This window comes from Sorex araneus, chromosome X (genome assembly GCF_027595985.1).
Source record: "Sorex araneus isolate mSorAra2 chromosome X, mSorAra2.pri, whole genome shotgun sequence".
Lineage (NCBI taxonomy): Eukaryota > Metazoa > Chordata > Mammalia > Eulipotyphla > Soricidae > Sorex > Sorex araneus.
Window position 1 is genome coordinate 11,839,867 of NC_073313.1, and position 24,327 is coordinate 11,864,193.

A 24,327-nucleotide genomic window follows, 5' to 3' on the forward strand; every position below is an offset into this window, starting at 1 on the left:
ATCCTTTCCCACTCTGTAGATTGCCTTTGTATTCTGATCCCTGTGTCTTTGTGGTGCAGAAACTTCTTAGTTTAATGTAGTCCCATTTGTTTATCTCCGTTTTTACTTGATTGCTTAGTTCCGTGTCATCTTTGAAGATACCTTTAGCTTCAATATTGTGGACGGTTTTGCCGACCTTGTCTTCAATGTACCTTATGGATTGTGGTCTGATGTTGAGGCCTTTAATCCATTTTGATCTGATTTTTGTGCATGGTGTCAGGTCGAGGTCTAAGCCCATTTTTTTGCATGTGGTTTTCCAGTTATGCCAGCAGATTTAAGTTGTTACTTTACTTTTCCACATTAACCATGACTATCATTGATTTGTTCGAGTGGACACCAGTAACATCTCTCATTGAGAGACTTATTGTCACTGTTTTTGGCATATCGAATACGCACAGGTAGCTCGCCAGGCTCTGCCGCACAGGCTCGATACTCTCGGGCTCTTTGCAAAAAAAATGCTGCTATCGAGAGAAATGACTGTTACTTTGGGAATTTTGTTTAGTATTGCTAACATGATTATGCTAGCAATAATGTTTATGGCATTAATGTACAAAGTTACTGCATCCCACCACCACCAAACTTTGGGAACAGGGAGACTTTCTGATATTCCTATCTTTAATGCTTCTGAGCCATCCCTCTCTGGATTAATCTCTAAAATCTTTTTCTTTTACCAAAGCACCGTGACTTATAGTTATTCACAGTTGAGTTTTAGACATACAGTGTTTCAGCACCAATCCCACCACCATTATCAACTTCCCCGACCTGTGTCCCCAGACTCCCTTCCCCAAACCCCAACTCCCAGCCTGCATCTTGACAGGAGCATTTTTAAGTTTGGCTGTTGAAGTTTGGGTCTCTTTTTACAGTGTTGTTGACTTTGGGGTTTGGATATTTAGCTATATGACTCCTTTACACTTTTACACCATGGATGTACCTCAATCTCCTTGACCCCTGCCCCTCAAACGCATTGCCTCCTGTCTGTCTCTTCTTCCCCACCTCAATTTCTTTCTGACCGCTTTCTATACTCTGGGGCCAATGGTGATCTCGTGCAATATTAATCTTAATCTTCCATGATGTCAAGGTGGGGATTCTAATCAGGTTTTTGAAAGGTCAGAATTTAGATTCCGGAGTACAAATATCTGAATGATATGTGCTTTCTCTCTCTCTCACACACACACAGACACATACACACCTGTGCACGAATTTACTTATTTATTTATTTTTATTGAATCACCATTCAATATTTATTTTTTAATAAATAAATATTTATTAAAAATAAAAAAATAAAAAAATATTTTTATTGAAATCACCATTCAATAAAGTGGAAAGTTACAAAGTTCTCAGGCTTGTGTCTCAGTTATACAATATTCAAACACCCATCCCTTCACCAGTGCCCATCTTCCACCACCAAAAGCCCTAGTATACCTCCCGCCCCCGCCCCCACCCCCAACTGCATAACTGATGAATTTCACTTCATTTTCTCTTTATCTTGATTACATTCCATAATTCAACACAAAACTCACTATTGTTGTTGGATTCCCCCCCCCCAAGAAAGACAGCCCCACTGCCAAGGAAACATTTGATAATTAGTTTTCCATTGCTGTGAATGAGGAGATATGTAGCCCCACTGCTCCAAGTACATAACTCTTCTTTTTCCCTTTTTCCTTTTCCTTTTTTTCCCTCATCCCCCTTCCTGCGCCTCATAGTATGGTGGATGCCACGCCGCATTTCTCCCCCCAAATGGGAAACAACCAGGAAAGAGGAATATTTCCTCTTCTCAGCTGGTGTGGGGCTGTTGCTTAGTTTACAATCCAGAGAAATGGCTGCTACTTTGATTACCTTCAATATTTCAACAAAAAACTCACTGTCATTATTTGGAGTTTCCCCCCCAAGTCAGACCTGCTAAAAAGGAACCGTTTCACATTGCTGACAATTAAGATATGTTAAGTCACTGCTGCATCCGCACGGTTTTGGATTTCTGTATAAAGTCCAGGGAAAATTCTGCCAGAAATTGCATAGCCCATCTCACAGTCCCAGTGCATTGCTGTAAGAAGCTGCGCCGGATGCCCAAATGTGTTAGGTCTCTGGAATCAGAGTCTTTAGGCGCAGAGGGTCCGTTTCGCAATCAGCAGCTCCGGATTTATCTGGGCCGAGGGCATGCCGGTTATACCCACTTCCCATGATTCCCTAGGAGCCCCAAGTGTAAAAACCGTACACCTCTGGGTTAGGAGTCTTAGAAGATGGCTCCTGCCATGTGGATTTTGCTGCCGCCGCCATTTTTTGCTGTGCACAAATTTAACGACTAATAAATAATTTCTTATGAAGACCATAGAAAAGAAAAGTATTTCCTTTAAAAATTCTTGCAAATTTGATGCTTTGGTGCACTCTTTCTTTTCAATAAAACTTTTATAAACACAACACTCTTGTCTACATATTTAGTTTCAGTAAGCTGTAGTCTTGGCTAGGAAAAAGATTTTTATTTGCATGGAAAGAAAAACTTAATTTTCTGGCAAGTTTCCTGTCAAGGGCATAAATCTTGTCCTCTGACTATGTTGATTATAAATTTTAATAAATTGCAAGACGTAATTTAAACATCAGATCAATGGATCAATTATAATGTGAGTCTTCTTATCGTGCACTTCTGGTTTTAGTTTTCAAACTAGCCAGTAACTTTTCAAATTGTTGCCTTATGAGAATTGGTGCCAAATTACCAATGACAAACCAACTGAAGAGGTGAATCTGGCCCCAAAAGAGCCCCAGGGTGATGGCGATTCTTCTTTAGATCCAGTTCTTTCCTCCTGGTTGCTCTGACTCATCACTTTTTGAAAAGGGCCGAGCATGTTAAATGGTGTTAACTGTAGATGTAAGATGAGAACATTGTTCCCAAGAATATCACAGCGTCTTTACTTTAGAAGATTGAGCTATCTAAAATTTTACCTCTAAAAATACCGAAAATACTAATTTGAAATTAAAACTGGATTCAAAGAATACATGCACCCCATCCTATAGGGAGGAAAATCCTCCTGATAATTACTGTAGAAGAAATTGAAACAGAATCTCTGCAGTATTGAAATGGTTATTATAAGCTTGTAAGGAAAGTCAGGGCTGCTAGGAAAAATGGAATTGTAATGAGGAGTGTGTTTGGAGAGAATGAATCAGGTCCATCTTATATAAAAAGTTCATTTTAAAGCAATTAGAAAATTAAGGAAGAATAAAAGAATGTCTCTAAATTTTTAGAAATACATTTGAATTCTGATCATCATAAAGGGAAATACAAATATATTCATCATCATAAGGGAAAATATATATGTATATATGTATATACATATATACATATATATGCCTCTTGGAGAGCCCGGCAAGCTATCGAGAATATCTTGCCCACATGGAAGAGCCTGGCAAGCTCCCTGTGGCATATTTGGTATGCCAAATACGGTAACAATAATAGGTCTCAATTCCCCTGACCCTGAAAAGAGCCTCCAATCGTTGGGGAAAATGAGTAAAGAGAGGCTGCTAAAATCTCAGGGCTGGGACGAATGAAGATGTTACTGGCGCTTGCTCGAGTAAATCGATGAACAATGGTATGACAGTGATACAATGATACATTTGAATTTTCTAGTCTTATTGAGGTATACCTGGCAAAATTTGCATATATTTTAGGTATGCAACATGGTATTTTATATACACATACACTGTGAAATTATTACCACAGGCAAACTAATTAATATGTCCATCACCTCAATTACCTTTTGGTGTGTATATTGAAAACATTTAAGATAAACTGAGGGCGGGCTGAATGAGGGCTAGAGACTGAGCACAGTGGCCACTCAACAACTTTATTGCAAACCACAACAGCTAATTAGAGAGAGAACAGAAGGGAATGCCCTGCCACAGTGGCAGGGTGGGGTGGGGGGAGATGGGATTGGGGAGGGTGGGAGGGATGCTGGGTTTACTGGTGGTGGAGAATGGGCACTGGTGAAGGGATGGGTTCCCGAACTTTGTATGAGGGAAGCATGAGCACAAAAGTGTATAAATCTGTAACTGTACCCTCACGGTGATTCACTAATTAAAAATAAATAAATTTAAAAAAATAAAGAAAAAAATAAAGAAAAAAAAAGATAAACTTAGGGAATTTCAATGATACCATACACTGTTGTTAACTATAGTCAACATGTTTTCACATGCTTGAATACACACCACATATGCTACAAGCACTTAGATTGTTTCCATATGTTGGCATCTTAAAGTTATTTGTGGGACATGCTGGGATCGAACCCAGGCTCCACATGCTCTCTCAGTGAGTCACATCTCTGATGTAGCTGGTACCTTAAAGACTGCCACAGTACATGGGTACGGCGCTTGCCTTGCATGCATCTGATCTGGTACCCCATATAGTCCCCCGAAAATTGCCAGGAATGATCCCTGGGTGCAGAGCCAGGCAAAAGCCCTGAGCACCGGCTGAGTGGCCCCCATCCCCAAAATATATGTTTTCCTTCTTTCCCTTTTGTTGTGGGTTCCAAACAGCAACACCATTCACATTGTGTACCAACCAATCATGTGGTTGGTACCAGAAATTGAATTTTCTGCTTCACTAGCCTTAGGCTGGGAAAGCAGACACTTTTGCCTCTGAAATATTACCAGGCCCTTAAAGATCTTAGTTCATGGTAGTGCTTTATCTTGAAATTCACTGCTTATAGAACTTGATGGTTTCCTGTCTTCTCCCTTCTCCACATCATACCCTCCTCAACGTCTCATTCGAGGTTTCTCTTGATTCCTGTGGTGCCTTATTCTTTGCAGAAGCACATACGTTTATGTTTACTACTATCTATGAAAACTTACCGTGCTGAAAATATGTCAATGACAAGGGATTTGATCCTTAAAAGCCTTTCAAAAAAAGGTCTTATATTTCAAGCATAACCCCCTCCAAATGATAATTCTGTAAACTAATAGTGATGTCTCAAAAAGAAGTCAATTTTTCGTTGTTGCCTGTAAAGATCCCATGCCTTTGAATCTACTTTATCTTTCTCTAGAAACACAGAAATAAATCATGTCTCAGTAAAATACCATGTAGGTGCATGCTGCAGCTGAATTTCTAACTTTGTACCTCTATTCCAACAACCGACAGAGATTTAAATTTAGACACTAATCGTAGTTGAACAGACTTTTAAAGTCAAGCTTAAGGATAGTGATTGCTTCCAAAAGTCCCACCCTTCCCACGTCCTCTTAAACCTGACATATTCCTTCTGTGGTTTGAGCAATAGGAAAAAATGATTTCAACTTCAGCCATTTGCCTTATAGTCAGCTGAAAACATTCAGAAATTTGCTCCTCTAAACTGAATAGGAGACGAAACTACATTTGACATTGATACATCATGTATTTCATTTGAGATGCATCATTGAGAACCGAGAGAGAAGAACTGATTTTAGGTTTGCTTGCTCTAATTGCAGAGAGTGGCAAATGAAATAATATTGAAGTTTTATCGCAAGTGCACTCACATCCAGATCATAGAGAACATTGTATTTTTATATCTAGATACTATCCAATGATTTAGAAGATAGATGTGCTCTAATTTTATTCAGTGTGTTCTTTTTGAGTGCTATAATAGGCTTTTGTTTGCATGCAGGCACCTAATTAGGAGAGAAAAAAATCCCTTGTTAAAATCAGCTGGGAATAATCAGAATGATCATTCCCTGGCTCATAAATATTACATGAGCAATATGGGTGCATCAGTAATATTTAACTGCTTTCCAGTTCCAGTTAAAAACTTTTTGTTCTAAAAGTCTCCAAGCCCAGGAAAAGATTGGTGCTTTAAATCCTTAGTTGCGAGACGAGCTTGGGGATTTCTCTTTGCAGCAATTTGGTTTATTTATACGCTATCAAGTATTATTACAAAAACCAACATATTATTGCTGTAGTTATATGTTTAGTCTCTCAGAATTGGAATCTAGTGTGATTTAGCCAGGGTCCTGGGGTGAGAAGCCTGCATTTCCTCTACCATTTTACCATCACATGTGATTTGTACCTTAATATTTTTAACTGCATTTGTTGCTGCTGTTCAAATTCCATTGTCTTTAGAGAACTGAAGTCAACAGGATATGATTACATGAATTTTCCAAAACGTAAGTTAGGTCAGGGCTCTTGTTGGAAATTTTAGCTGAAATTCCAAGAAACAAGAGGCAAAAAATAGATGACGAAGATATGTCAAAGGGAGGAGGAAGATCCAGTCCGTTGGAGTACTGTTTATTTATTGCCTGCTATTGACCCGTCGTCAAGTTTGGTGGCCCGTGACCTCAGAAGACTCTTCAGCACTGTGGCTCCTTTAGGAAGACAAAGGGGCAGACGTTTATTCAGGGCAAGAACAGCCTTGTGCGCCCCCTTGAGGATCAAATGGGTATCCACCAGGTACTGTGCTTTAATACAATAAATATGATTTATGAATTCGTGGTCCTTGACTTTGTAAATGTTACAATTCATTTGAAGACAGCATTTATTCAACAGAATAAATTAAACAGTTTTATTCAACAAAATTTATTCAACAGTTCTTATTTTTGGTCTTACAAAACTGTTTTCACTGAAGAGTATAAGTTAATATACTTTGTTCTCTTTCTGGAAAATAAGGGGTTTGGTATAACAATACAGTGGAAATCCCTGAAGTGGGTATACTACTATACTAAGCATCATGATCTTCAAACAAATGGAAATATTTGTTTGGATGGTTGTGGCTACTAGCATCTCTTTACCAAAGGTTGAAATAAAATCGGATGCTGTTGAATGAGTGTTCTAATTTTGTGCTTGGATGGATATTTTTAGCCTTAGTACCATGATATTTGAGGATGGATACATTTTTTGTGGTGGGGGCAGGCCTATGTGCTGGAGGGCATTTAGCAGAATCCTTGATCTATACCACTAGATGTCAGTTATATACTCCCCTTCTGCCTCTAAATTGTGACAAACCAAAATGTTCCCAAACATTGACAAATTCTTTCTGGGAGTAAAATAGTCCCAGTTGAAAACTCAGCAGTTATAGGGAATGGACATGGGGATAATTAAAAATAGATATTTTAGTTTTAATTATTATATAGATTACTATGTCCGAATTGAGCTAGAGCCATCCATGGGGCAAGAAGTTAGGGTTCTATCTATCACCCAAATTCAAAACCACTAATTCAAAAGGATATATGTGAATGTATGTTTATCGCCGCACTTAGTGCAGTGACCAAGATATGGAAACAACCAAAAGACCCAATTACAGATGAGCGGGTCAAGAAGTTGTGGTATATATACACAATGGAATACTATGCAGTTCTAAAAAAGAGTGGAGTCATGCAATTTGCAGCAACATGGGTGGAACTATAGGAGATGATGCTGAGTGAAGTCAATCAGTCAGAAAGAAAGGGACAGAAACTGAATGATCTCTCTCATATGTGGGGCTTAAAGATACACCACAGAGTAGCAACAAAAGGTCAATTGTGATCCACACAATTGATTTGGTGGTTTGAGGTGGAGTGTTGTAATCCTTGGGAGAGGGAGGTGGTACACTGGTGAATGGTGTGGTCTTGGAATTATAGTAAACCACAGAATCTCAATCACTGAAAAATAGGGTTCTGATACCAGATTTTTTTTGTAAAAAAAAAAAAAAGCTCTGCCTTTTTGTATGTTCTTAAAAGCTATTTTTCTTATCAACAGTTGGGGACTACAATCATTTCATGGCTATATATTTAAAGGAAAATAGTTGTTTAGCCTTTAACGCATTTAAAAGTAGGTATTTATAAATGAGTCTGAAGGCAAAGACTGTGATGTTGTATTACATCCTTACTTGAGAATATTATTCATGTGTAAATCTTTATTCAGAGAAGAACAAAAGCTTTTGACTAGAGTCCAACGTTGCTAATTATTTTGTTATGAACAGGTTTCCTGCTTTGTTTTGCTTTATTTTTTCCAAAGAGTGATTTATGTATTAATAGCAACTTCACAAGAATAAAAAAACAAAATCTGAAGCAATGAATTTAAGATTAATGGGGTTTGAATATCAGACCTGTCTACACGCAGATCAGCAGTTCTCATCTCTGTGCTTTTGCCTCCAGGCAACATTTGGCAATGCCGGGGAAATTTTGATTTTCTTAACTGAACCCTTAGCTGATGGGATGAGGGTAAAAATGCTGCAAAACTACCTTAAGTGCACAGGACAATCCTCCATGAAAAAGAATTCTGCTCAAACATGAGCAGTGCCAGGGTTGAGGAACCCTGGCATATGAAAACAGGAATGAAGGTCCCATCATGAAAAAGGTGACTTGGGTGGCAGATAATTCTTTTCACTTAAACTTCCTCTTCCTGGGGCTGGAGTGATATAGCACAGCGGGTAGGGTGTTTGCCTTGCATGAGGCCAACCTGGGTTCGATTCCCAGCATCCCATATGGTCTCCTGAGCACTGTCAGGAGTAATTCCTGAGTGCATGAGCCAGGAGTAACCCCTGTGCATCGCCAGCTGTGACCCAAAAATAAAAACAAACAACAACAAAAAACCCTTCCTCTTCCTGGCCTGTGAGAGTTTATTTGCAAGTCTAGCCTAGACTTCTTACTCTCTTTGCTTAAAAAGCAGATAGTCTTGGGAGAGAGGATGTTGAGTTACTAAAATACAGTCAGAAAATGCTCCAGATGGTTTGGTCTTATGATAAGAGGATTTGAGGATAGAGCAAGGATAACAACTTTGATTTGGGAGCACATTTGGGAGTGATAGAGGTCTTTCAAATGAGAGAGAAACCCCTGAATGCTTTTGGAATCTGTAAGTTTGCACTCCATCTATAGCTCTGTTTTCTTTTGATGGATGAACACACAAAATGACAGAGTACACATGCATGTATGTACATGTGTGTATATATAATACATATATATCTGCAAGTGTTGGAGTTGACTTACAGATTTAAAATAAAAGACATTTTGTATGAAATGAAGCACCCATGTGTTTTGATTCAATAGATAATGAGTGACAATGGATCTTTTGCATTCCAGTAACCCAGGCAACCCCAAATTTACAGTTCCCTCATAGATTTCTAAAAGACATCAGTTTTGTTGAATGTTCTATGCTTATTCCTTCATTCTAGTTCGGTTTCTGTGTTCTTTATTTTTTATTATTGTTATTTTTTATTGAATCACCATGTGGAAAATTACAATGCTTTCAGGCTTAAGTCTCAGTTATTCAATGCTGAAACAACCAACCCTTCACCAGTGCCCATATTCCACCACCAAAAAAAAAAAACAGTATACCTTCCATCCCTCCCAACCTCCCCCGCCACCCCCCGCCTGGGTATCTGATAAATTTCACTTTACTTTCTATTTACCTTGGTTATATTAAATATTTCAACAAAAAACTCACTATTATTGTTAGTAGTTCCCCATTAGACTCAGACCCGTGGTGAAGAGATATGAGCAATTGCGGCCGTGCGGTTTTGGATTTCTGTATTTCAGCAACCAAGTCCAGGGAAGGGAAATTTCTTCCAGAAATTGGATCATTGCAAGCTTGTATCTCTCATTAGTAGTTCTCATAGTATGGCGGTCACCATGCCCTTCCCCCCGGCAAGGAAAGGAAAAGGCGAGAGAGAGAGAGGGAGAGGGAGAGAGAGAGGAGAGAGAGAAGAGAGAGAGAGGGAGAAGAGAGAGAGGGAGGAGAGAGAGAGGAGAGAGGGAGAGAGGGAGGAGAGAGAGGAGAGAGAGAGAGAGAGAGAGAGAGAGAGAGAGAGAGAGAGAGAGAGAGAGAGAGAGAGAGAACCTTTCCCCTCCTGGGCAGGCATGGAGACGCGGCTTAGTTCTCAGTCTGGAGACATTCTGCAAGGAGCAGCCAGTATCAAAAGTAGTTTAGCTGGCCTCTGGAATCATACTCGTGCAGCTACGGTGAGGCCACACCCGTGCGGCCCCTGGGATCACATCTCGGCGGCCTGTGTTCTTTATTTTTGTGGTTGCACAGTTAATGTCGTATGTCTGCTCTGAAGTCAACCCTCAATAATTTCAAGTACTGTTACCTCTTAAACAATTCTTTTTCCCAGTCACTTTTCCACTTTAGACTCAAATGTACTTGAAGCAGCTCTCTCCATCGTCTAAGAAGAGCTTGGGCATGTGATCCTTGGATCTTTCTCTTTTCTTCTAGGTTATGTATTTTGTCTGGATACTGAAATGATTCTCACTCCTAACTTGTAGTTCTCAACAAGGGAGGTTGAGTTTAATTAACATGTTGGCAGAAATGATCAGAAGTCATGAAGAACAAAGACGCCCATCAGCAGTGCCCTACTACAGTGTCATACTTCAAGAAAAACGTTTCCTGACATCCGTTTATTCACAGTGGCATAAACTATAGCACTTTTTTTTCAATCACAGATCAGTCTGGAAGAGGTCCCAGAGAAATTTAATTTTATCATCTCACTCTTCCCCACTCTTGCTTTGGTCCTGCAATCTTAATTTTCTTAAGGTTTAGTTGCCAGTGAACTCTAAATAGAGTCGGATCTTGAACATTTCCGACTTCTCACTAACAGGCATAAGACTCTACTTTTCTTGGAAAAAACTTTTTTACAATGGAAGTATTGGGAATTGATGATAATGATTTTTTGATGATAATGATTTTTGATGGTCTTCCCCCCAGTTACATATTTTTAAGTATGCAATCATTTAAAGTAGTAAATAATTTAAATTATCAGCATCTCACCGTCACTGTATTTATTAATGTAATTATCCTTTTTGGATATTTGAAGACTTACCCAACAGGAACATCATGGAGTAAAATAACATTTTACTCCAAGTAAAAAATTTACTTGGATTAAAAAAATTTACTCCAAGTAAAATAAAATAATCTGAACTTGGAGATAAAATAGCACAGCAGGGAGGTCATTTGCCTTGCACACAGCCAACCTGGGTTCGATTTCTCCGCCCCTCTCGGAAAGCCTGGCAAGCTACTGAGAGTATCCTGCCCACATGGCAGAGCCTGGCAAGCTACCCGTGGTGTATTCAATATGCCAAAAATAGTAACAACAAGTCTCACAATTGAGATGTTACTGGTGCCCGCTCGAGTAAATCGGTGAAAAATGGGACGACAGTGCAACAGTGCTAATTGGTTAAGTTTCCACTCATGTAATTAGAGTAGAATTGCATCTGAAATAATTAATACTCATAATTCCTATGTTCATTAATATGTGGTTGAAACACTGAAATCTGGAAGTGATCCTCAGTTACATTTCAGATTTTTTTGATTGCATCAAGGGTATGTTTCAGAATCTTTTGACAATATTATTTTAAATTTTTGATATTGAATTATGTTTCACAATCAATAATGGAACTTAAGATTTCCCTCCAAATGTGCCAGCTATAAAGATTCATTTAGATAGGCTCTTCAGTTATGAAAAAGAAGAAGAAAAGGAAGAAAAGGAAGACAAGTACCTAGAAAATGCTATTTTATTAGTTAGTGCATTGATTTTGAACCTTAATATACTGACTGATAAGTTATGGAACATTTTTGCTACATTTTTGTCAGATGACAAGGGGGGTTATTAAGAAAACACATATAAATATTTATTTCTGGAAAATATTGAGTGCTTCACTTGAACATAAAGTACTCTTTCAATATACTCTTTTGTTCCTTTCTCATTGCATTTGTGACAAAAATAAACAAGTATTGACAATTATGTCCCTAGTTTTGGCAATTAGGTTACAAAAATTCTCTGGGTAAGATGAGATTATGAGTTCAGGAAATGAACCTGTGTGTTCCTCTTGCATCTTGCATTTTCAGAGTGTCCTTCAAGCTTCTGTTACAGGGATATACGTCTGTCAAAGTCACATGACAAGTCAGTGGGGCAGAAAAGTATATATATCATCTAAAGGAGAAAGGAAGCTAGGTGAATATTTTCCAAGCAGTAGAGCAAACTGTTTCAAAACTGGTATGATTTTTTAAAATGCATCTAGATAAGTCATTCAAGTGACTCTCTACTGTGAAAAGGTCAGACTTCTTTGTATGCAGAGTTCTTCATGGCCTGCCCACATCCCCATCCCAGTTAAACTGTGTTTCCACGCTATCTTTCACTCTGATTACACTGACCTATTTGCAATTCGCATGAAGTTCCATGCCTTCTTTTCACAATTGTTCTTTTATGTCTGGAATGTTCTTCCTCTGTTTTCAATCTTTCAAGCCTCAACTTCAGCGTTATCTTCTCTCAGAGGATTTTCTGACCCCCTTGAGAGACTGTGATTGATGCCACTGATATTTATTCCTGATACTTTATGCATATCTGTGTCAGCATGTACCACATTTTAATGCAGTGCCTTGGAGGTTGGACATGTGACTTGTTCATTTCTGTGTCCCTTGCATGCATTCCATTGAAAGAGGCTACAATGATATGGTGATTTTAGAAAGTTATGAGCAGAATCAAAGATTTTGTTTTGTTTTGTTTTTGTGCTAAAGGTCACTTTTATTCTCTGGGGCCCTGTGATGCAAGGGATTGAACCAGGGTCTGACTATGCAAGACAAATGCCTCCTTAATCCCTGAACTATCTCCCTGGCCCTTTGTTTTGTTTATGTTACCGTTACTGTATAAGCAGTTTTAAGATAAAGAAACAGACTTTCCCCTTTGGGCATGTTTAAAATTTAGTAAGAGCTTGGCATCCAGTGCTCTCCATAGTAGAAAATCTGGGACCCACAGGTGAGAAGAGGGAGAAAGGTCAGGATAAAATTTCCAGTTAAGCAACTGTCAACTCAGAACTTATATTGAAAGAACTTTTATTGAAACAAAGGTGAGAAAGGTCAAGATAGAATTTCCAGTTAAGCAACTGTCTACACAGAACTTAAACTTCTACACAGAAGTTTAACCACAGTCATCATCCATCATCTTTCTGCTAATTGCTATCTAAAATCCTGTTTTTTAAATTTCTCCCATAAAAGGAGATTCTTTTGAAAAACTTCTTTAAAAAATACAGTCAATACATAACTCCATATAAATCATGGAAAATGTGTTATCATTCAACGGCGAAAGGACTGTTTTTCCAAGTTTACGTATCCTACTTCCCAAACTTTTATTTATTAGTGTTGATAAAAGTTATGAAAACTTTGAGTGCTTTTTTGGAAAGCAACTTGTCTTTCCAAACTGCTTGCATCAGAAACAGCTGCATTTAAATAAACTAGTTGACTAAGTGCTTTTCCTATGGGAAGTTTTTTCCCTTTGCTTAATAAAAAATATGTTTTGATTTTTTAAAGGCAGGATAGCTCAAAACTCATATCTAAATGATTTGTTTTTCTTTGGATCCTTTCATATGGAAATAAGAGCTGAACTCTTGACTACGGATATACAGCATTTAGGAAAATCTCCCACATGCTCTTTTTCAGAGAAGGTTTGGGAGAGAGACGCCTGTGAAATTACCCCACCTACCTGATTCCCAAGTCCTACCATGTGGCCACAGCGCTCTCTTAAGAATTGTCTTTTTTTTTTTCAAGATTTTTGGGTCACACCCGGCGATGCACAGGGGTTATTCCTGGTTCATACACTCAGGAATTGCTCTGGCGGTGCTCAGGGGACCGTATAGGATGCTGGGAATCGAACGTGGGTTGGCCGCGTGCAAGGCAAACACCCTACCCGCTGTGCAATACTCCAGCCCCAAGAATTGTCTTTATTTTCCCATGACTTCCAACTCAATCCAAAAGCAATAAAGACATCGCTACCTGTACCAGACCAGACTTGATTACATCATCTTGTAACTTCTCATTGACAAGTATTCTAAGAGTCAGGAAGAAGATCCAGAGAAGGCTCAGTCTCATAAATTAACAGAGAGTTTTAATAACTCAACGTGAACATTAGCAAGGAGATTTTAAAAATTTCAAACAGGTAATGCTGTTCATGCTGTTTTTAGCACCTTTTCCGAAAGAACATACATTAAGATGCTACATCCACATCCCACAACTGCTGCCATGTAAACTCATGGTCCAGTTAAATATTCTGAAGTTCCTGGAGCAAAACCTCCAAATCTAAAATACTGATATCCCTGTAGGAGCACACCAAGTTGGATGGGAAAGTGACATGGAAGCTAAAAATGCTCAATAAACAAAAACAATAATGAAGAAGTCTCAATTAGCAGCAAGACTTATTAAAACCTCAAAGAATGACTCCATAGTGACATATAAATTTTTTCACAAATTTTCTTTTACTGAAGCAATGTTGATAATTCCATCACCCATTAAGTTGTAGCAAGTAATATAAAATAAATTATATCGTACCTGCTGGGGAGTAGCCTTATATATTAGTTGGGAAAATGGGGACAATGTGGTGGATAAACCAGATCACACTGGTGGAGGTTCGGTGTTGGAATGTTATTGAATATCTGTAACAAATGTATTGTTAACAACTTTTAAACCATAGTGTTTAAATAAAGGGGGAGTAGGGGGAAACTCTACAGCTCATAACCATTAAAGTCAGTGAGGGTCTTGGAGTGAATTTCTAAGAAACATATTTGGAGCATTACTAAAAGTGTATCTGAAATGGAAACTATGGTGGAATAATAAGTTCCAGTGTATACTTACCTGCTTCTTGCATTGAAATCCTACAATGTGTTTTCTACAAGTAGTCTATTTGTCTAAAATAAAATCTGATCATAACACTAAAAAAAAAAGAAATATTGGAATAGTACAGCTATTTCCTCAAGATATCATTGGAGCATGTCTGAAGCTTGATGAGGCGAGAAGCTCCTGACAAATTCGCCATGGCAAGAGAGCGTGCACATTCTAAGGGCCACGCGCACCTGTAATAATCACACAGGAACTGGGTCTGCATCTCCGACTGCTGATGATATCAGAGACTCTCGAAAGGCAGGAAAGCAAGTCTGAGTGGGAGATTACTGAGCACCAGGCAGAGGAAGTAATTAGCAAGTGGAACACCAGCTCCCCAACTAAATTTTTCTTCTTCAAATGATTATGAGCATCTGTGCATGCCATTGATGGCTATGCCTGTCTTTGAGACCCATCAGTGATATTCAAACTGATAAAGATAAGCCTTTCTTCATTCACACAGCGAACACATCCTGAAAAAGATGACCCACACGTTGAAATCTATTCTACTCCTGGAGGAAAAAGAACTCGGCCTATATTTTAAAAAACCCATGCAGGAGAATTTGACTTGAAGTGATAAAGTGATATGCCTTCTCAAATGTACTTTTAAACATAAAATCACATGTTCCGATGATAGTTTTGAAATCTCCTTTACTGAATATTACCAACATGAGTTATTTTACCACATCCACCTTATCTTTTCTGCTCTACCACATGAAATCTTTTCTGTAGATTTTGATCTGAATGTATATTATTCTTCCCCAGTTAGTTTGGTATAGCATAAAGCCTTGAAAATATCTCTGAAGGTTTTCAGTTACATGAAGGTCAGTGATATAAAAGCCAATGAAGCATATTTGTAGTTTAACTCTTATGTGAAAAAAAATCTCCAGAACAATGGCTTAAGAGAGAGTACAGGTGGTAGGGTACTTGCTTTGTATGTGATCGACCCACATTCAATCCCTGCCAGGAGTGATCCCTGAGAGCAGAACCAGGAGTAAGCTCTGAGCATCACTGATTGTGGCCCCAAACAAGCAAAATATGTCCAGAGCAGCAACTATAAGTGTGCAGGAGAAACAAAGATGAGGTCTAATTAAGGTATCATAAAAGACAACTCTGATGTAAATATGCAGCAAAGTTACCGGGGAAAAGAAGTCCAAGATCATAATAGACTGAAAACAGATGGTTTGCTTAACCATATAGAGAAGTTTTAACTTGTTTTTTGCTTTTTGGGTCACACCCAGCGATGCTTAGGGGTTACTCCTGGCTCTGCACTCAGAAATTACTCCTGGTGGTGCTCTGGGGACCATATGGGATGCTGGGGATTGAACTCGGGTCAGCTGCGTGCAAAGGGAAACACCCTACCCACTGTACTATCACTCCGAGCCCTTATAAGTCTTAACCTATAGAGAAGTTGTCAAACACAATGCTGAGTTCAGCTTGCCTGCAGTGTCTTCTGCTTTGTCCCCCCTGATCACAGTAGCTACTTTGGATTATATTTTCCTCAACCAAAATATTCTTCCCTGTATCTTAACTTAAGATTATGTTTACACATTTTTTTTTGCTTTTTGGGTCACACCCAGGGATGCACAGGGGTCACTACTGGCTCTGAACTCAGGAAATACGCCTGGCAGTGCTCAGGGGAACATATGGGAGTCGAACCTGAGAATCAAACGCAGTTGGCCCCGTGCAAGGCAAACGCCCTACCTGCTGTGCTATCGCTCCAGCCCCCAGATTATGTTCACACTTTTAAAGACTGAACTGGACATTGTTCTCCATGGAAAGTTTTTCCATACCCCCAGATTAGGTTTGGCCTTTTTTTTTCTCTCTAATGGCCCTAATAAGCACTCTGCTAACTCCTTTAGCACATTGAATTATCAGGCTCTACTAAGTTATGAACTCCTACTCTACAATATTGTCTTTAATTCCTTGAACTCATAGCATTGTAAAAGTTTGCTTAATGAACAGTTATTCTGTCTATAGTCTTAGTTTCCACTTTGAGACAGAGTGTAAATAATTGGATATATTTAATTGATTTATTTTTGCAGCGGGATTCCAGGGATTAGGATAGAATGCAGGGCTAAGGTGAGGCATGCACTCTATCGCTGAGATGCGTCCCAGGCATCACCGAGTGCATTTTAAAGCTGGCATGAATCTATTCATAATCTTCATTAATCACATCTACTATGGATTTTCATGCACTAACCTGCAGAAATATAAAGTCCTCGATTATGAGACACTTTTTTGAACTCTGCTAATGGATTATGTAATAAATAGTATATGCTTTGCTCATTTCCCAAAAATCAGAAGAAAAGGGATGAATTTAGATATGTATCACTGTCACTGTCACTGTATCACTGTCATCCCATTGATCATCGATTTGCTAGAGCGGGAGCCAGTAACATCTCTATTTGTCCTAGCCCTGAGATTTTAGCAGCCTCTCTTTACTCATTCTTCCCAGAGGTGCCACATTGGAGGCTCTTTTAGAGTACGGGGAATGAGACCCATCATTGTTACTGTATTTGGCATATTGAATACACCACGGAGAGCTTGCCAGGCTCTGCCGTGTGGCAGGATGCTCTTGGTACCTTGCCAGGTTCTCTGAGAGGGAGAACTAGGCTATAAGAGGTCATGCTTATAGCCTATAACTAGGCTATAAGAGGCTCTGTAGTTGAAACAATATACACCTGATATGCATATGACCTTAAGAGTTTGAGAGAGAGAGACTGGATTTTAGGGAGAGAGAGGCTGGTGGATCTATCCATATCTAAACTGCTCCCTAGCCCAGTACCTACCTTCATAAATGAGTATTTGCATAAAATAAAGTTGATTGTGCTAACAGTTATAATACAGACTGAGAGACAACTATAGCATAATTTGATTTGTAATACTCTTTTAAGGTGGAGAACATGAGATTGAACTGAGTTAGAAGTGCACGAATATCAGTTAGTTGCCTTTTCTGATGATTTACTTGACAGTAACACAGAAGGGTAATTGAAAATATGGAACGGTGATGGGTGATAGATAGTTTGCATTAAGAAAGAAGGTAACTTGGAGAAAGATGGACTATATAAATGACTCTGCGAGTCTTTGATATTTTATTATGACTGCGGACAAATATTGATTTAGAAAAATGGCTCATCTCCTCCAGCCTAGAGTGCCTGAAATATGGAGGAACCAACATTGTTAGAAAACAATCAAGGTACTGTTAGTGCAAAAATGGATGTTTCCTATACTAGTGGGTTCTTGAGAATTGTATGAAAGATTTGCATACAAAACTTGGAATCTTAAGGAGTTAGAGTTTATTGTACAGTTCAAGTAGATCTGTGTCCCTCCCCAATGTCCAGCTCTCCTTTTCCATTCATGTGTAATGTCACTTGTCCTGTCTCTCAATGCCCTGTCCGGTGTATGAGTCTGTGTCCTGTCGCTTGCCATCTGCTTGCCTCCAGTGTACCATGATCTGCTCATGTCCATATGCGATTCTCTATCCAGTGTATCCTTTCCCAGTCTGAAATCATGTCACTGGGCCTCTTCAGGACTGTGCCCCAGCACTTGCCTGTTGTACATCTGAGCATAAGAGCTCTGTCTGATTCTGCCCTCTGTTCGGGAGTATGAGCTCTGTCTGGTTCTGCTGAGTGGAGCTGAGCAGACGACAAAAGAGAGAAGGAGGCTGACCGGGGCCTTCCTTTACCTGCCACCATCTATCTCCCCCCCAGCCCCAGGTCATACCATCATCTTTGATTGCATATTTTTGATTGGGTACTTTTTCAGTGGATGAAATTTAGGTGACCACTAAATGAACTAGTTCATCTGGTGTGAAGTGTGCAGTCCGGCTCTATCATTATTGAAGAGAAGAGGAAAAGTCATCCTATCTGGTCCATTTAGACCACCAACTTTCCATTGCGAGTTTTTCCCTCTGCATTAGAAACTTGCTGGAATGACTTATCCAGAATAATAAATGCATTTTAATCTTTGTAATCAAATAAGACTTTTTGAATTACTACCTGCGAATGAATTGCTCAGAATGGCTATTGAAGTTATTGTCTCAACTCATTTTTCCCCTCAAAGATTATTGGCTTTAGAGAAAAATGAGAATGAACATATTAGAGCCAATGCTTGGTCTTTCAGAAAATAGCACCTGAAGTTGCCCATGAATGCAATGTCTGTGTACAGTGAAAGTATAGGAAGTAAATGATGGTGGTTGTGGTACTCACCTTCCCTTGGGCCTCCATCAGCACACAGAGTGTGTTTAACAGGATCAGGCATTTTCCCCAGGCCTCTTTCATAATGCTGGAAAGGAAGATGCAAAATGTGACCACTGAGCCTTGGACTTCCTTTTCAGTGCATTCTGTCGAGCATTTATTACCCAAATTATGGACAATGAAGGATGTATTTTAATTAACTTTCTGTATCTCTGGTGAATTTTTTGGCCCCTCACTCCCCTTTATATGGCTCAAATGATATACAGGAGCAATAGCTGCCTGCTTCTGCTCAGATGAATATGGGACATCTGTTATTTTCCTACGTGTGTTCATAGCAGGCAGCTTTGATTGTGTGTCAGGTCAGCAATTCCAAGAAACACAGTATAAAATTACTCCTAGAATTGTATTTCCTATACAGGAAATACCGTGAACTGATTTAAAGCAGCCATATAGCAGAAAATCCAAATAATATCCAGTAATGTTTGAAGTCAAATGTGGTCATACTACATTCATTGTCCTCTCACCTCATGCCCAGTTTGTAAGCTCTTACTTATCTGAGTGCTGTAGAGTTAACAACTGAGAACCTTTGTGTTCGTTGCTATAGTTCAAGTTTGTGGAATGATGCATGACATGTAGCAAGGTGGTTCTCAATAATATTTGTTGAATTAGTGGGAAAAAAATCCTTGGAAACAGGAGAATGAATCCCCTGAGTTCTCTGTCATTCATTCATTCCTTATTAGGGAATTACTCTATATCAGAGTGGTGTTAGGCACCGTCGGATGTAAAGCTGAATTTTGCATGTCCGAGTTTCTCAAGCTTAGAGACATAGGGTTTGGAATATGCTGATGCATTGCTATAGTATATTTACTAAACTTTCTCCAAGAGACATGCCTTTCACTTTCTCCTCCACTACAAAGAGGAGAAGGGAATTTCTCTCCCAAAGAGCTCAAGTCTGAGACTAGAGTTCATGTCAAATGAGCAAACACTGAGAAGACATACCTTTAGTAAGATTCAGCCCATAGTAGAAACTCAAACTCACGGTGCCACTCAAACTCACTCTGCAAGGACGTAGGAGGAACAGCAGCACTGAGCTCACTCACCAGGCTGTGCTGGTTCCAGCTGACCACAGTAGAAGGCCTGCGATGGAGGTTCAGAAGAATTCTAGCATGGCGTGTCCCTTCTCCTCCAACAGGCCTTGGTTTTTAACCCATAAAATAGGGACATGGTAGGCGTCATAGGACAGTTCCAGGACTGAGCAAAATGATCTATTGCATTGCACCTACTTCAGGTCTGGCCACATGCACACTCGCTCATTTCAGTTTGAGAAGAATTTATTGAGATTCTGCTGAGGGAACTGTTAGGTGCCTTCCCATTTATCACTCGGTTCCCTACACTGATTTCTCTCACTGTGCCTTTTTTTTATCTACCCATCCACCGGAACATACATCATTAACATTATAAAATGCGCAGTTATTGTCATTGCACTTTATCTCAGGTTGCAGACAAGTGACTGAATGCAGGTACTTCAGGCACACAGGCTCCTAACATAATTAGTTCAACTGAGGTTCCAGTTACAAATCTGTCCCTACCTTCCACTCCCTCCCGAAAGGCAGGCTGGGTCAGGACTGATGTTTCTTTCTTTTACCCGCCCTCTCCTTGGTTTTCAAGGCTGCGTGCATGAAAGAATGGCTTGGTAAGCTTTCTAAATGTCCCTGCGTTTCACCTCCGGCTGTATATTTGGTCTGAATATGGATACCGTCGTGTTGTAAACATTGTTGTGTTCAGAGATGGGGCCTGGAGGGAGTCCAGTGGACCATGGTGTGCTGCTTTTGATTCCTGGCACCGCAGGGTCCCCTGGGCATTGCTGAGTGTGGCTTGTGAGGCCCGCAGCACTGCTGGGGTGGCCCAGCTTTACCCGGTACCTTAGTGCCAGAGCAGCACTGCATGCCCTGGCTTTTGCACTGAATTGCTGGCCATGCTGAGTATTGCCAGTGGAACCTCTGGACCTACTGAGCACTGCTTGGGAGGCCCCAAACATAAAAAATTAAAAAGAAATCTTTCTAAAGTTTCAGAGATGAAGAAGCATGGCATTAATTTTAGAGCTCCATTCAGGACTTGGAAGGATGGAATTCTGCTTGGGCTGGGGTTTACCAGGTAGACTTTGGTGCTTGCGAAAGTCGTTATAGTGAAAAGCAATTTCCCTGCTTCGGCTGCATTAACAGTATACTGAACACTTTTGAACATGACCTCTGATGTGCATCATCATTTTACATTATCACACAGTTGTCATGGTCACTGTTTGGTCTGCCTGGGGCAAATCATGGTATGAGCCAGCACCTAATAATGTCAGGCCTCCTAATTCTTGAATTATCATCACCTTAGTATTGGACCACTCAATACATGGGAACCTGGGGCCCAGAAAGATCGTACAGGGGTTTAGGCACAGCTGGATACGCCTTACTGAAAGAAAATAACAACAATTGGGAGCACTCTGGGGTGCAGAGAAATAGAACAGGGTTTAAGGTGCTTACTTTGCACACGGCTGACCACAGCTCAATCCCAGATACTACACATGACTTCCTAAACACTGCCACGTGTGACCCTTGAGCACAGAGCCAGGAATAAGCCTTGACCACTGCCGGGTATGGCACGCCCCCCCCCCAAACCTATTAATCAAAATAAATAGGATCACATTGGGACAGGTTAGATTTTTTGGTATGTGGTGTCAGATGTTTGATGATGATGGTGTCAGATGTTAATCCCAGGGCCTCACACATGCCTGGCATGTATTCTAGCACTTACTTGATGATGATGATGGTGTCTATGTTAAACCCAGGTCCTCATACATGTCTGGCACGTACTCTAGCACTTAGCTGCGCCACTAACTCTTGGAACGTGTTAGTTTTTATACTTCTGGTTTTGTGTTTCTATTTGCTATCCATAATCTAAAGTTGTCTCCTGGAACCTAGGGATCATGGACTGGCTGATCTGTTGCTACTCACTGCCTAAGGGGGTATATTCTGTCTAACCCAACCTCCCTTCTTGGTCTCTGGACAGGGTCCAGGAACTCCTCTTTCCCAGGAGCAGGACCCAGCTTCTCCTAGCCATACTTTTCCCAGATTCTCCCTTACCGCCTACATCATGTACCCTTCATCACCATCTCCTGAAATGTGGAGTATACCACCAACAATTTGGGAATGAATCATTTTAGTAACAGATCTTTGAACTTGTTACGTTTCATTCATTAACATGCATTCATCTCTTATCCAACTTTAGTCAATGGGACATGAATTATGCCTCACTTTATTATTCATTCCTTAGAGTTGAGCCTGAGAAAACCACACTTCTACTCTATTATTTACCTTACCCTGCAGTCTGAATGGGACTTCTCGCATTCTAACGTGCTTAGGAATCATCTAATAGGTTAGCTAGTAAAGCAGAGATTGCCAAACCTCCCCCATCAGAGATTCTGATCGAGTAAGTCTGGGATGGGGAGTTTCTTTGTTTTAGAATTTAATTTCTTTTAAAATTTAATTAAAGAGCTGGACTGGAGCCATAGCACAGCGAATGGGGTGTTTGCCTTGCACACAGCCAACCCAGGTTCAATTCCTCCGTCTCTCTCGGAGAGCCCAGCAAGCTCCCGAGTGTATTCCACCCACACAGCAGACCCTGGCAAGCTCCCCGTGGTGTATTCAATATGCCAAAAACAGTCACAACAAGTCTCACAATGGAGACATTACTGGTGCCCGCTCGAGCAAGTTGATGAGCAATGGGATGATAGTGACAGTGGTTTATAAAGTGATAGTGTTTTAGACATATAACATTCCAGCACCAACCTACCACCAGTGTTGGCTTCCTTCTGCCAGTGTCCCCAGGTTTTCTCCCCTACCTGCAGCCTGACACCTTGACAGGAACGTATTAAAGTTTTGTGGTTGTAGTATGGATCTCACATTTTCAGTGTTGCTGAGTCTATAGATAGCTATACCACTCCCTGACATTACCAATACACTGAGGTCCCTATTCCTTGCTCCCAGTTACTTCCCTCTCTCATCTTCCTTTTCACGTTGATTTGTTTCCTTCCCTGTTCTTCTCCTTCCTATACTCTGGGATCAACAGTGATCTAGGTATCCCCGTTTACTACATTGCATTCCTTTGTCTGGTCACCTCAGATCAGCAAGATCATCTTGTTTGTCCTTCTTCTGGCTTGCTTCCCTCAAGGGACGTGGGTATTTCTAATAAGTCAGATGATGCTGACACTGCTGGTCCTGTGGGCCACACTTTGAGTAGAACCGGACTAAATCACAGACCTTCCATCTTGGTTAAGACACTTTATATTTGCACCTCAGGCTGAGCATTATTGGGAGTCCCCGTAATGAACTTGTGAGATCATCGTTGACTTGATTCTCTTAATTTTGCTGCTAAACACATTCTTTTCCCTTCTTAACAAAGTTTATTTTATTTCCATTATTTCCTTTAATCCGCTAGTACCTAGAACTGTAAAACCACTTGGTAGAATATTTTTGTTCCAATTGTTATCCCGATGAATCATCTCTGAACAGACATGTGAGCCTTTCCCAAAAGCATTATGTCATTCTTCTGAGCACTGCAGAGACAATGAATATGCTTTAAGTTTGAAGCCAAATGAGACCTTTCTTGTGCCTGCCCGCCATGTAGCTGCTGTGACTCGGGAGGGCTGCCGAAATGGACTATCGGACCCAGAGCTGGTGGTAGTCAAGTGGTGCGGTGTGGTGGGGTGTTGACTCTGAGCTTGGGGCTGAAGCCCCCGGGCTCCATACTCCTCCTCTCAGGCTGCCATATTTGAAAGTGGGACTTTTCTTAGAGAGAAAAAAATCATAAGTCATTAAACTTTCAAGCTTTTTTTCTCCCTTTGGGCGATTTTTAAGCATCTGATCCTTTGAAGAAACTTTTCAGGCTGTTAGACAAAATGGTAGTATGATTACAGCTTTGTGCTGTGAACAAATTAGCCTCTTGCAGACAAAGGCAAGTTCCCACCGGAGTCACTGCAACCAGCCCTTCGTGCGAATTGGCTTTCTCTTTCAGGCAGAATAGAGTCTCCCTGATTCTGGATTGCCTGGTGTCCTCAAACCTAAGATTATGAAAATTGATGTTTTGCTTTGTTCTGTTTTGTTTTGGGGCCACCCCCAGCTGTACTCAGGGCTTACTTGCTGATCTGCACTGGTGGATCCCTCCTGGACGTGCTCAGGTGACCACAGGTGGTGCTGGAGATTGCACTTGGATTGACCGCATGCAAAGCAAGTTCCCTAGCCCCTGTACAGTCTCGCTGGCCTGTAAAAACGGATGCATCATACACTGAACATTTGCTCTTTAAGTCCATTATAAAAATCTCACCATGGAACTTTTTGCTTATCAAAACAATCTTCTGGTTTAGGTGTAAGAAAAATTTCACTTAAGAACAGAATGATTTGATAGATAAAATTTATATGGAAGGAGAAATAACTGAAAACCCAATTTCTCTGATATTTTTAAATTCAGGATTGTAGT